The sequence below is a fragment of the Callorhinus ursinus genome, unplaced genomic scaffold (genome assembly GCF_003265705.2).
Source record: "Callorhinus ursinus isolate GAN/ISIS: 27379988/994484 unplaced genomic scaffold, GSC_fseal_2.0 scaffold7, whole genome shotgun sequence".
Taxonomy (NCBI): Eukaryota; Metazoa; Chordata; class Mammalia; order Carnivora; family Otariidae; genus Callorhinus; species Callorhinus ursinus.
In genome coordinates this window covers 69,223,365-69,235,797 of record NW_027397069.1, presented here as the reverse complement: position 1 = coordinate 69,235,797, position 12,433 = coordinate 69,223,365, and the positions used below count along the sequence as shown (strand labels likewise).

Genomic DNA, 12,433 nt, shown 5'->3' with positions numbered 1-12,433 from the left:
CAGGTCCCAACGCATCCCTGCTCCCCGTTACCTGTCAGGATTTCTGACAGGACCTTGAAATAACTAGTGGGCTCCTGACATAGGGTGGGGTGTGGCACCCCGGGGAGAGAGAGGCACTTTGTCTCCCGCCCTCTCCCCTTGCTCCAGCTCCTTTCACGTCACGTGTACCCCATCCTTGCTCCTTGAGTTCACTCCCCCCTTGCAAAGAGAAAAAGAAGCACAAGAGTCAAGCAGTTGGGTCTGTCTTCTTTCTGAAGTTCAACAATTTCAACATTTTCCCAAATCTTCATCTTCTTGTTCTGTAGGTTCCTTATGAATTTCTAATTCTATCTTGGACACCTGGAGGGAGTGAATATCTCAAAACCCAGTAGGAAAATTAGAATATGAAAGGAGATTGATGGTGGGTAGGACACCCCACAGAGAGGACAGGAGCAGGGACCATTTGAATCAAATGGCCGTGACTGGTGCCCAAGGTAGACTCCAAGCTGGGAATGACCTAGGGAGAGTGACCTGCAGACAGGAACAGCCTCAGTGTGCATCCTCTATGGACCTATGACCAGTGACTCTGTTGAATTAATGGATCACATAGGCTGTGCCCCTGGTGGTCTTGACATGTTGGTGAGGAAGCATGGCTTTGTTCTTGGATGTGTGTGTATTCTTTTGAAATTACTTAAAAAATTATTTTTTATTTTTAAGTAATCTCTACACCCAATGTGGGTCTCAAACTTACAACCGCGAGATCAAGAGTTGCACACTCTACTGACTGAGCCAGCCAGGTGTCCCTCTTTTGAAATCTCTGATGTTAGGCCTGCTTATGGAGTTGTAGAATTAGACGTTGTGGACACCTTAGCTCTGATGGGTTCCATGTTCAGAATTTGAGTTCTTTCTTAAATGGACTAGGTCCAGCGAAAAAATATTTTTCTGAAATGGGAAATTGGTTATAATGAAATCCTCAATTCACAATTACTATAGTAGAACCTCAAAGAGATTAATTTGCTCCAAGTTATATCCCCAGAGGCCCCAAAGGTTGAGCTCTTCCCACTGGCCACTTCTCACACGTGCCCCCTACAGCTTACCTTACAACTCTTTTCTCAGGATATTCGATCTAATCGATCTTCACAGAGGGGAAGAAGTTTTGAATTCACAGTTCGCTTTTTAAACATGCCCACTTTTTTTTCTGGTTCACTGTCAGGATGCAGACTTGCTGCGCCGGTCTCGCCGCACAAACATTTGTGACTCCTCCTTCTCTCTCCAGAGCTGGGGCAGGACCCCGAGATTTATTCAGAAGGACAGGCAAATAGTGGTGATATAACATTCAATCTCCCTAATTCATAGGATCAGTCCCAGTGGAGGCAAAGATCTCACACTTCATTGCCAACCCCTCTGGGACTTTCATCTCTGCTGCAAGAAATCTGTCATTTCCCGAAATGCAAAAATCAATTGGAATGGAGCCAGCTCCGTCCAGTGGATTATTAATGGCCCCGGAGCTGACTAATCATATTTGCATAACCTTTCAATAAGCAGCTTCAACAACAGCTCGGGTGAAAAAGAAAGCACGCAGCCCATCCAATCAGGACATACTTTGAGCATTGATTTCACCATCTACCCCCCATCCTGCCCACGTCTGAAACAAATTTGAACTATTACACTAGGGTAGTTGATCATTGTCAAACTCCCGTGTCACCTGACTAGGTTTTGCTGGAACAGCACTTGGCCTCCTTTAGTTGAAGTAACTCTGCCGAGATTTTCTGAGGTCAGGGATATAAATAGCTGAATCCGGGGGAAGGGCAGCAATGAAAGGCACACCTAGTTGGGCCCAGGTAGTCCAGGGAGGTCTTTGGCTTCTCAGCTCCTTGGGACGGTATTCCCACAGACCCAGGTAGAAGCGGTCCGCTGGTCCCAGCGCGCTGGGAACATGAAGCATTCCTGCCCCCGAGAGCCTCTCTGGCTGGAGAGACCTCAAAGTCTTTATGAAACTTCTTTCTGTTTTAAACTCTGTCCTGTGAGTGGGGAAAGGTTAAGAACCATGGGAGATACTTCAGAGGACCCCCGTTTTATCAGTTACACCCCCGGCTCTGTTGGTTCTGCTGACTTAAAACCTTCTTGGTCCTTCCCCAGTGACTGCTTGGTGACATGCACAGATTCTCTTGTATCTTTTAATTGTTTCCAAATTGGAACTTTCTCTTTTTTTTAAGATTTTATTTATTTATTTGACACAGAAAGAGAAAGAGAGCACAAGCAGGCGGAGCAGCAGGCAAAGGGAGAAGCAGACCTCTGGTCAAGCAGGGAGCCCGATGTGGGGCTCGATCCCAGGACCCTGGGATCATGACCTGAGCTGAAGGCAGACGCTTAACCAACTGAGCCACCCAGGCGCCCCTCAAAATTTGAACTTTCACCCAGTTAACCTGCTCCTTGTGCAACACCTCCCACCCCCCTCACTTCCATCTGTTTGAATGACGAATAAAACCTGCTTTGCTTATTCTTTTCCTCTTTCAGGTGTTTTTATCTGCTGTCTGACTACAGTGTTACCCTCTGCTTGGGAATGGGGATGATCTATCTCTATGGTCTACATGACACCTTCCAAATCATGGCAATAGATACGGCAGAGGAGCAGGGTATGGATGGTGCAGACAGATGGATGTAAGTTTGTTTATTCATTCAACAAACATTCACTGAATGCCAGGCATTGTGCTGCCTACATATCAGCCGTACACTCACCCACATGCAACCACAGGTGAGTCTGGTCTAGCTCCCCAGGGTCCCTGAGCCACAGCTGCTTCTCCTGTCACCATGGAGGTAATGCCACCTCTGGATTTCCATGAGGGTTAGAGCAGATGATGTTGCAGGCCAGCATTTGGCAATAATTGCTTAATAATTTTTCCTCCTTTTTTTCCTTTGACCCAAACAAGGGAGGCAGTTTGGGAATATAATGTGATCTATGAAACCTCAATTTGTTAGTCAAATGAACCCTGAGGAGACACAGTCACTCTCCTATACTTATCACTGTGTAAAAAGCAAGGCCTCTGACCCTGCTCCGTTTCTTTAAAAAGTTTACTTTACTTGGGCAAACACTAGGTATCAAAGAAACAAATAAGAGAAACACAAAAGTTCAGTTATTCCAGGTGGGAGTTCATTAGACTTAACCAAAGTCATCAAATAGAGTCTCAAGTGTCAAATTTTAGGATAACATAATGGGAGCAGTCTTGGATTAGGGACCAGGGGGCCCGGTTCTGACCCTAGTCAGGGTCATCGCTTACCTAACTAAAGCATGTGGCTTTGGACTTAACCTCTCTGGCTTGGACCAAATTTCCCTGTATCTGAACAAGGAGGAGTTAAGCGCTGGGCGGTCTGGGAGGCTTTCCTCCCTTTTCTGTCTCCCGCTCCCTCCTCCTGTCCTAATGAGACACCCCCTGAGCACCTCCTCCTGTGTGTCAATCCCTGTGGTGGACCGGGGGTGGGCAGGGGCTGAGGTCAGTAAGGAATGCCCGTGCTCACAGGAAGAGTGTCCTTGTTTCTATTCTGGCTGTAGCAAATGAAGGTCCCAAAATGACATAGAAGTTCTGTGACCTCAGAGTAGGAATCCCTGTGAGTATTTGTCTCATCACCTTCAGTGTGATTCTAGAAAGGCTGATGAGGAGATTTAGCTCACCAGAAAGGGCTTCGTCAGGGAGATGAATCATGACAGAAGCAGCCCGGGTTCTCAGAACTCACAAGGCTGCTTCTTCCAGGAGATACTTCAGCACCACGGCAGACATATGGTTGGGGAGATCTGATTATCTCGTCATCCACTTTCTGGTACCAAATAACGTGGGTTTTTTTTTTCCTTAAGATTTTATTTATTTATTTGACAGAGACACAGCGAGAGAGGGAACACAAGCAGGGGGAGCAGGAGAGGGAGAAGCAGGCTTCCCACCGAGCAGAGAACCCGATGCGGGGCTCGATCCCAGGACCCTGGGATCATGACCTGAGCCGAAGGCAGACGCTTAACGACTGAGCCACCCAGGCGTCCTCTGAATGAGGTTTTTAAAAATTTGTCTCAAACAAAAAAAAATTGTCTCAAGTAACTTCTTAGTCTTATACCATAAGAAACAACATCACTCAATATCCAGAGTGTAGATTTAGACAAAAGCCTTATTCTTTTTATTATGGTTATTGTGGTGAAATATATGTAAGATGAAATTGACCATTTTAGTCACTTTTAAGTGTACAGTTCGGGGGCATTAAATACATTCCCACTGTGGTACAACCATCACCACCATCCATCTCCAGAACTTGATCATCATCCCCAACTGAAACTCTGTCCCCAGTAAGCCAACTCCCCAGCCCCTGTCCCCAGCCCCTGGCACCCCCCCCGTCCTGCTCTCCGTCTCTCTGAATATGACTGCTCCAGGGACCTCCGGTAAGTGGAATCACACAGTGTTTGTGCTATGCGGACAACACCTGATTCTTTCTGCGGCAGGTGGGAAGGAGGGCAGAGGTTCACGGCGGTCAGAGCCCGGGAAGGAATTCACTGGGCAGGAATCACTGGGTGAAGGTCACCGCACCCAGGTCATCCTGACAGAATACTCCCGCCGGACAGCCTCTGGGAGGGCCGGCTGTGTTGCCACAACGACTCTGCTCAGGGCTCACCTCTGTGGTCCTGGAAAGAAAGGATTATGGGTGACTCTAGAGCTGGCAGATGCCCTCCTTGGTTACTCGGCCATCCTTCGAATCTTCGTAGCTCCCTCCCTGGTCCTCTCTTCTCCCAGCACACCCTTCACTACTGCTTTGCCGGGCTAATGCCTACTGGCCCGGTGGGTCCTGGCTTAGGGGTCTCTTCCTCCTGCAAGCCCTTTTCCTGTGGTGGGGGCCCAGTCTACGAGCTCTCCTGCTGCCTCAGAGCTAAGCTCTGTGGAATTTCTTACTCTGATTGTCTCTTTGCTGGTCACACCTCCCCCCACAGAATGCATGCTCCTTTGGGCAGGGACCCCTCCTTCTTCACTGAGGGGTATCACCTGAGCCTGGCAATCATGGACGCCTACGGCAGGGCCCAGAGAAGCAGGGTCTGAGGCAAGCAAACCACTGATGGAGGAAGCGCTCTCAGAAGGAGTCTGTAGGGAAGGGAGGGAGACTCAGTAGGGTAGATACTAAGCAAAAATGTGGCTTCAGTTGAAATCTGGCCTCAGGCTGATCCCACAGAGAGTTCTGGAACATGAACAGCAGCCCAAAGTTGTCCTACCGTGTATAAGGGGGCCCCGGCTCCTGTAGCTGTATGAGTCAGTCCGTGGGTGCGACTTTCCGGTTATTTCCAGGTGATGTGGTGCCCTTCAGGGGAGGGCAGTTCTCCGGAGAATGGAGCAGCTGTGTTAGCAGCCAACACACACCTGGGCGCTCGCGGAGCACCACGAGGTTCTACCACAGAGCTGCATGTTTGTTGAGTGAATACTTGTTGAAAGCAATGCAGAAAACAAAATTCGTTGCCTTTCCGTGGACGATTGCCATGCGCCAGGCACCGTGCTCTGCCTTCCACTTAACGCGACTTCGTCCGTCTCCACATCGACCCTGTGAGGCAGGTGATGATTGTACAAATGGAGAGACTGATGTCAGCAAGGCAAGGTGGCTTGCCCGAGACATACAGCTAGGAGCTGGCAACCTCAAGGCTCAAACCTAGATGTGCTGGCCTTTATCCCAGGCGACATGCACGCAGCATAGTGTGAGACACTCTGGACTAGAGAGTGCACATGGAGACTTCTCTCTCTTTCTCTCTCTCTCTCTCGACAATTTTTATTTGTGTTCTTTCCTCCCACCAGCTTGCTTTTGTGAGATTTGAGCCCACGCTGACCTGCCAGGCTGTTAAGCTGGTAGAAACAGTGGAAGAACACCTCGATTCAATCAAAGGCCGCCTCCTCCCAGGTAGCCTCCGCCTTCGCTCGAGCAACGCCCTCCACGCATACTGGAGGCACCAGGGGCTTCAGATCGATTTCCTCTTCAGTCCTCGTGGTTGAGTCCTTGACAGCAGTGAACTCAGTACTGGGGAGAGAGGACCCCTGGCATTCCTGGGCCGCTCCCTCTATGTCCTTACTTCAGCCCATGGAAACATCCATGTCAACACACCCTCGCTGCTTTATCTTGCTCCGGTCCCAGGCCACCGCAGTATTTGTCCAAATTAGAGTCCGTTTACTTTGCAAACCACACTCGAGCTTTCCTAGACACTGAGCAGCTGCTCCCCTGACGTCCCCACCAGAGCCCTTGTTTGCATTGCATGTTGTCAGCAAACAGACCGCCCCGAACAAGCCACTGAGCAGCACTTCCCGGCCCGGGACATGGAAGGCTCTCCTGGCTTTTCCTTACCAGACGGTGACCTTGGTGCATCATTCCAAAAACATATACCAAGAAATAAAGCATTCATACAAAAGGGTCCAAAAACATCTACACAGAGTGCAAAGAACAAAAAATATTACGTGCGAGTGGCCCTTGTTCTCCCAGACCTCTCCCTCTTTCTTGGTGGAAAGAAGTTTAACACGGTGGTTATGAAGGCAGTCTCCACAGCAAGGCTGCCCGTACTTATAGCCTTGTTCCCTCTGGAGGGGACTTAACCTCTCTGCAGCTCAGTTTCCTCACCTGTAAAATGGGGCTAAGAATCTTGCTGGGAAGATTATATCATCTGATAATATAAGGTACTTAGAACAGAGGCTCATACACAGTAAATTCTCAGGATATCCTGGCATTTATTTGTCTATCTGCTAGCCAAAAGAGCACTGACTTACGAGGTTTTTGGTGGTGTTGGTGGTGTGTTATTTCTGGCATCAAGGATCCTTCCAGACAGGAAACTGGCAGCCTGAAACACTTGTCAGTACCTTGACTTAACAGATGTAGCAGTTGGGTTGGAACAGCTCTTGACCCAGAGGGGCTTAATAGCAATGACAACTGGTGGCCAGACTCTGTTTCTGGTCTCATTTCTGTTGCATTTCTCCCTGTTGAGTATCCAACACGACCCCTTCCCATCCCCACCACTTCCGAGGGACCTTTCTGGAGTCTCATCCCAACGGACGCCTTGTGGAAATGTAACACTTTCTGGCCCAGTAAGGATATGTTTGTCTCTATTTCCCACTCTTCTTACATGTGTGAAGCTCTTTGAGGTTTACAAAGGTCTCCTTATGCGTCACTTTGTTTCATCTTGAAAGTACCAGGCAGATATTTCGTGCTAAGCGGGGTCTCCTCGGTAGACTTCCAGTGGTCTTGCCATCTAAACAGCAGGCAGTGCCCCCTACAGTTGCAAAGCTCTAATCAGCAGCAAAATAAAATAGGATTTGTTGACCTAGGCCCACAAGGGTAGTGAGCTCCTTCTCAGACTCGAACTGTCTGCCATGCCCACAAGCTGCATCCTGCCGGCTCCGTCCTCAGACCAAGCCGCCATCCCTCTCTTGGCTAGGAAGGTCTTCTGTGAGCTGCCACACCCTCTGTGAGCAGTGCCCTGCAAAATTCTGACTTGGCAATGGGGGCAGGCGAAGGAGGGGACTTTGGAAAATCCCGAGAGATTCTTCTTTGGAAAGGAGTGGAAGATGAGGGAAGTGTCAGAAAACAATAGGCTTGTCACAGCCCAGTTCTCAAGGCTAGCCCTAGACATTCTGGTGCCTAGAAGTGTCATTTCCTGGCAAAGGTGAAGAGAGGGGCAGTTTCTACCTGCAGTTACTGATTCAATCAGCTCTTGACCCAGTGAGCAAACACATGCCCAGCCGCTCCAGCAATAATTAGAGTGTGCTCCCTGACTCTAGCCCAGACCCCGCTCTGTGGAATCAGCATCTGCTATGAGCCTCCCATTTGATCTGATGACTTCCATGTGGTAGGTATTTATGGACGCACCCAATTCCCGGAGGTATTATGCTCATAAGGTGCAGAAAAAATAGTCCAGCCGCATTTACTTCTCTATTTTTCAGAGTCTCAGAAATCAGCACGCTCTTGTCCTTTCCGTGGGCTTTCTGCATTCCTGCAATGACCAGGAGGGGGCACTGTGGAGCCACTGTCATCTTCCCAGGCACTTCCTGGTACCAGTTTTTCCCGGTTCTCTGCGCCCTGGCCATCCCTTTGCCTGCGGAGTGCTGCTGGGCTCTTTTGACCCCGGAAATCTAATCTACTCTACCTTTGACCTGGCCCAGAACACCTGGAAGAACCTGCTGTGTAACAACCCAGTCTTCACAAGGTCAGGGTAGTACGTTTAGCAGTATCTATTTTGATTAAAATGATAGAGGATTACTTCTTTGGTGCTGAAGTGACGGTGAATCTATGGATTTGGGTGGAATCGTTAAATGATATTGACACCACCTGTTTATACTCCTGTGTTTCCTCAGTTAATTTGAAAATTGGTTTGTTTTCCCATATTACAGATTTAGAACATAAAGCTTTACTTGCATGTGTGTGTGTTTAGGGACTGTTAAGAATAAAAAAAAAAGTGCATTGTATAAAAACAAAATATCTCGTGGGTAGTTTTTTAAAATCCAGATTTACTGAAGAAAAACACTAGAAAACAATATTCAGCAGTTTTGTGTCTAATTTTTATAGTGGCCTAACAGGGAATAGGAGAAATTTTTGTACAAGTAACAATGAAATTGTGGTTCTCAACAACAAAACAAAAAAGCTTCAGGGGCTGTGTGGTCAAGAGGTAACTAGTGTGCTCAGTGATAAAAAAACGAATGTTAGCAGACGTGAAATAAAATTAGATATGTGGGAAAGGGCTTTGCAAACCATGCCCTGACATACTAGGACCAGGAGAGGGGGGTGGGAGTTGAAACAACATTTTCTAAGAAAAAGGGTAACCCTGAAAAATCAGCTTTCTACTGATTTCCCGGGTATTTATGTCAGAATCCGCCGATGGGCTTTGGCCGCCCCTTGACAGCCCCTGCCACGTCTCCCCACCAGGGGGCTCCACTCTTCCGCTTCAGTTCTCTTCCCTAGACCTGCCCCGTCTTCCCTTACTTTGACCTTTCCCCACCCTTCTTCCAGTTACCTTCTCACAAAAGGGTTTCCCTTCCCTGTTCACCATCCAGGCTATGATCTGCCATTAAGGTTTTGGGGAGCAACAGATGAAATAAAGCCCCGCCCACCAACACCGCTGTATTGGAGCTGTTTCTGTGTCTGTCGCCCCGTTCAGGGGAGGATGTAGGATTTCTCTGTTTGTGTATTCCCAATGGCAAGCGCAGCGTGGTAAATCAGAGGCTTTCCACAAATATAGGGGACCTCAGCTAAGCGGGGACCTCCAAAGGAAGTAATCAAGGCTGCATGGAAGCAATGCTTTGAGAATCCGCTGCTGGTGGATTTGGAAAATTTAAAAATCACGCAAGAGGGGGCTCAGCCATCAGGTTTGGCAGCACTGTTTTGGGGGTATTTGCTTTTATTTTCTTTTGTTTCGTTTTTTAATTTTTTAAAGATTGTATTTTTTTATTTGAGATGGCAAAGAGAGAGAGAGCATGGGGGCTGGGGGGGGCTGGGGGGAGGGAGGGGCAGAGGAAGAAGCAGACTCCCACTGAGCATGGAGCCCAACATAGGGCTCCAACCCAGAACCCCTGAGATCATGACCAGAGCCGAAGGCAGATGCTTAACCGATTGAGGTACCCAGGCGCCCCTCACTTTCATTTTATAACTCTCTTTTCCTTTATCATAACACGAAGGAGTGCTTGGCAACAAGTCATGGCTCTCTTAAAAATATTTAAATCTATATTATACATTTTTAAATTTTATGTATTTTACATAATATGTATTATGTACTTATCAATTCATTCAACACTTTTACTAACTCTATAAGTTATATATTATTGGCCTTATTTTCAAGAAAGAACTAAATTTCACAAAAATAACCCTGAAAACCATGATGTATAGAAGTGAATATTTATTTAGAATAAGAAATCACAAAAATTTTAAAAGCTGACCAATACTATCATCACTTCAAAGTCCAGAAAAATAACATAATGTTTAAATTAATGAACTACCTAATATATCTCTAGAACAGTTTTTCGTTCATTTAAAAATCTGCAGGAATACATAAGATAAAATTTGCATTTTAACCACGTTTAAGTGTACAGTTCTGTGGTACTAAGTACTTTCACATTGTTGGGCAGCCAGCACCACCATCTGTCTCAAGGACTTTTTCATCTTCCCAAAGGGAAACTCATTCGCCATTCACCAGTGACTTCCCATTTTCTCCTCCCCTTACCCTCTGGCCACTGCCGTTCTACTTTGTGTCTCTGAATTTGCCTACTCTAGGGACCTCGTGTAAGTGGAATTATATAGTAACCTGTCCTTCTGTGACTGGCTTATTTCAATTAGCATAACATTATCTATGTTGTAGCTTGTGCCAGAATTTCCTTCCTTTTTGAGGCTGAATCATATTCCATGGTATGATTGTTTACTCATCCATCCACGGACATGTGGGTTGCTTCCTTTTGGCTACTGTGAATAACGCTGCTATGGACTTAGGTGTACAGATACCTGTTCCAGTCCTTGCTTTTACTTTTTTTTAGGTATACATCTGAAAGTGTAATTGCTGGATCATATGTTAATCCTATGATTAACTTTTTAAAGAATTGCCATACTGTTTGTTGCAGCAGCTGCACCATTTTACATTCCCACCAACAAAGCACAAGGTTCCATTTTTCCACGTCCTCGCCAGCACTTGTGTTTTGTTTTGAAGTAATCTCTACACTCAGGGTGGGTCTCGAACCCACAACCCTGAGATCAAGCGTCACATGCTCTACCAACCAAGCCAGCCAGGTGTGCCCCCTTGTTTTTTTGATAATAGCCATCCTAATGGATGTGAGGGGGTCCCTGCATTTTTGGACTTCATACTTTTTGATCTCCTCTTCATCTGTCAGTGATTTTGTTTTGTCATTTTTTATAGAAAGACAAATTAGTCTTTTCTCTAGCATGGTGGCTGGGATTCATAAACTATGTGACTTCACACAGTCACTGTGCATAATACTGCTACAGACATGTCCTACAAACACAGAAGTCCTGATAAACGCTTGATTTTTGCAAACACACACACACACACACACACACACACACACACACACAAACCCCAAAAAACAAATGATGCATTCAGTTTATAGTCTGCATTATTGAGTATATTCCTGAGGGGAGAGAACTTCTGTTGAGCTCAGTGTCACCGAGAACCAACTTCTCCGTTGAAAATTGTACGTGCCTAGTGAATAGAAGCGTGTTTCACCTCTATGTCCTGATACTAAGCATACACGTGCAGTGGGAAGTGAACATATTCCTCGAAGCCATTCTCACACCAGGAGAATTAGCAATAACTTAACCATACACAGAAGTGACTGCGAACCACATAGATATATTTCATCAGCCCAAATGGAATGTAGCTCTATTCAACTTCTCCTTAGCAGGACCCCCAAAATGCCTGTTCCTATTCCAATGCCACCCTACCCTAGGAGGCAATGTGAGTGGCCTGTCTTTCACTTGTTGATCTGTGGGAGTTCTTTATATATTACAGATACAAGTCCTTTATCTGTTATATGCTTACAAACATTGTCTTGTACTCTGGGCTTGTTTGCCTTTTCACTCTCTTAATTATGTTTTTGATGAACTGAAGTTCTCCAGGTTAGTATGGTTCAACTTATCTATTTCCTTTATGGTTACTGATTTTGGTGTCCTGTTTAAAATTTTTTTTCCTTTGCTCAAAGTCAGGAAGGTATTTTCCTGTTTTCTTCTAGAAACTTTGTTGTATTTTTTACATTTAGACAATCAATCCATCTGGAACTAAGTTGTGTTTTTTTTTTAAAGATTTTTATTATTATTTATTTGAGAGAGAGAGAGCTTGAGGGGGGGAGGGTCAGAGGGAGAATCAGACTCCCCATTGAGCAGGGAGCCCGATGTAGGGCTCGATCCCCATCCCCGGACTCCAGGATCATGACCTGAGCCCAAAGCAGTCGCTTAATGGACTGAGCCACCTAGGCGCCCTGGAACTAAGTTTTGTATATGTTGTGAGCTGGGAGCCAAGATTTTTTTTTAATATCGATATCCAGGTGCCCCAGTGTTAATTACTGAGAAGACCACCCTCTCCACTCCTCTGTGCTGGAACTTTTAACATAATCCAGTGTCTACTTATGTGTGGGTTTCTTTATGGACTCTCTTCTGTGCCATTGGCTACTTTTCTGTCTTTGCATCAATACCACATCATCTTAAATACTGTATGTTTTTTTTTGTTTGTTTTTTAAAGATTTTTTTTAAAGATTTTATTTATTTATTTGAGAGAGAGAGAGAGAATGAGAGATAGAGAGCACGAGTGGGAAGAGGGTCAGAGGGAGAAGCAGACTCCCCGCTGAGCAGGAAGCCCGATGCGGGACTCGATCCCGGGACTCCAGGATCATGACCTGAGCCGAAGGCAGTCGCCCAACCAACTGAGCCACCCAGGCGCCCCTTAAATACTGTATGTTTATAATAA

At 46.3% G+C, this 12,433-nt stretch overlaps 1 long non-coding RNA gene across 1 annotated transcript; it reads left to right on the top strand.

The window, feature by feature from the left end:
* Window positions 1–2,470: 2,470 nt before the first annotated feature.
* Window positions 2,471–8,405, top strand: LOC141373132 (uncharacterized). The gene is made up of 3 exons (XR_012378833.1): window positions 2,471–2,640; window positions 7,755–7,822; window positions 7,917–8,405. It is a non-coding gene; the product is annotated as an uncharacterized lncRNA (long non-coding RNA).
* Window positions 8,406–12,433: the final 4,028 nt, after the last annotated feature.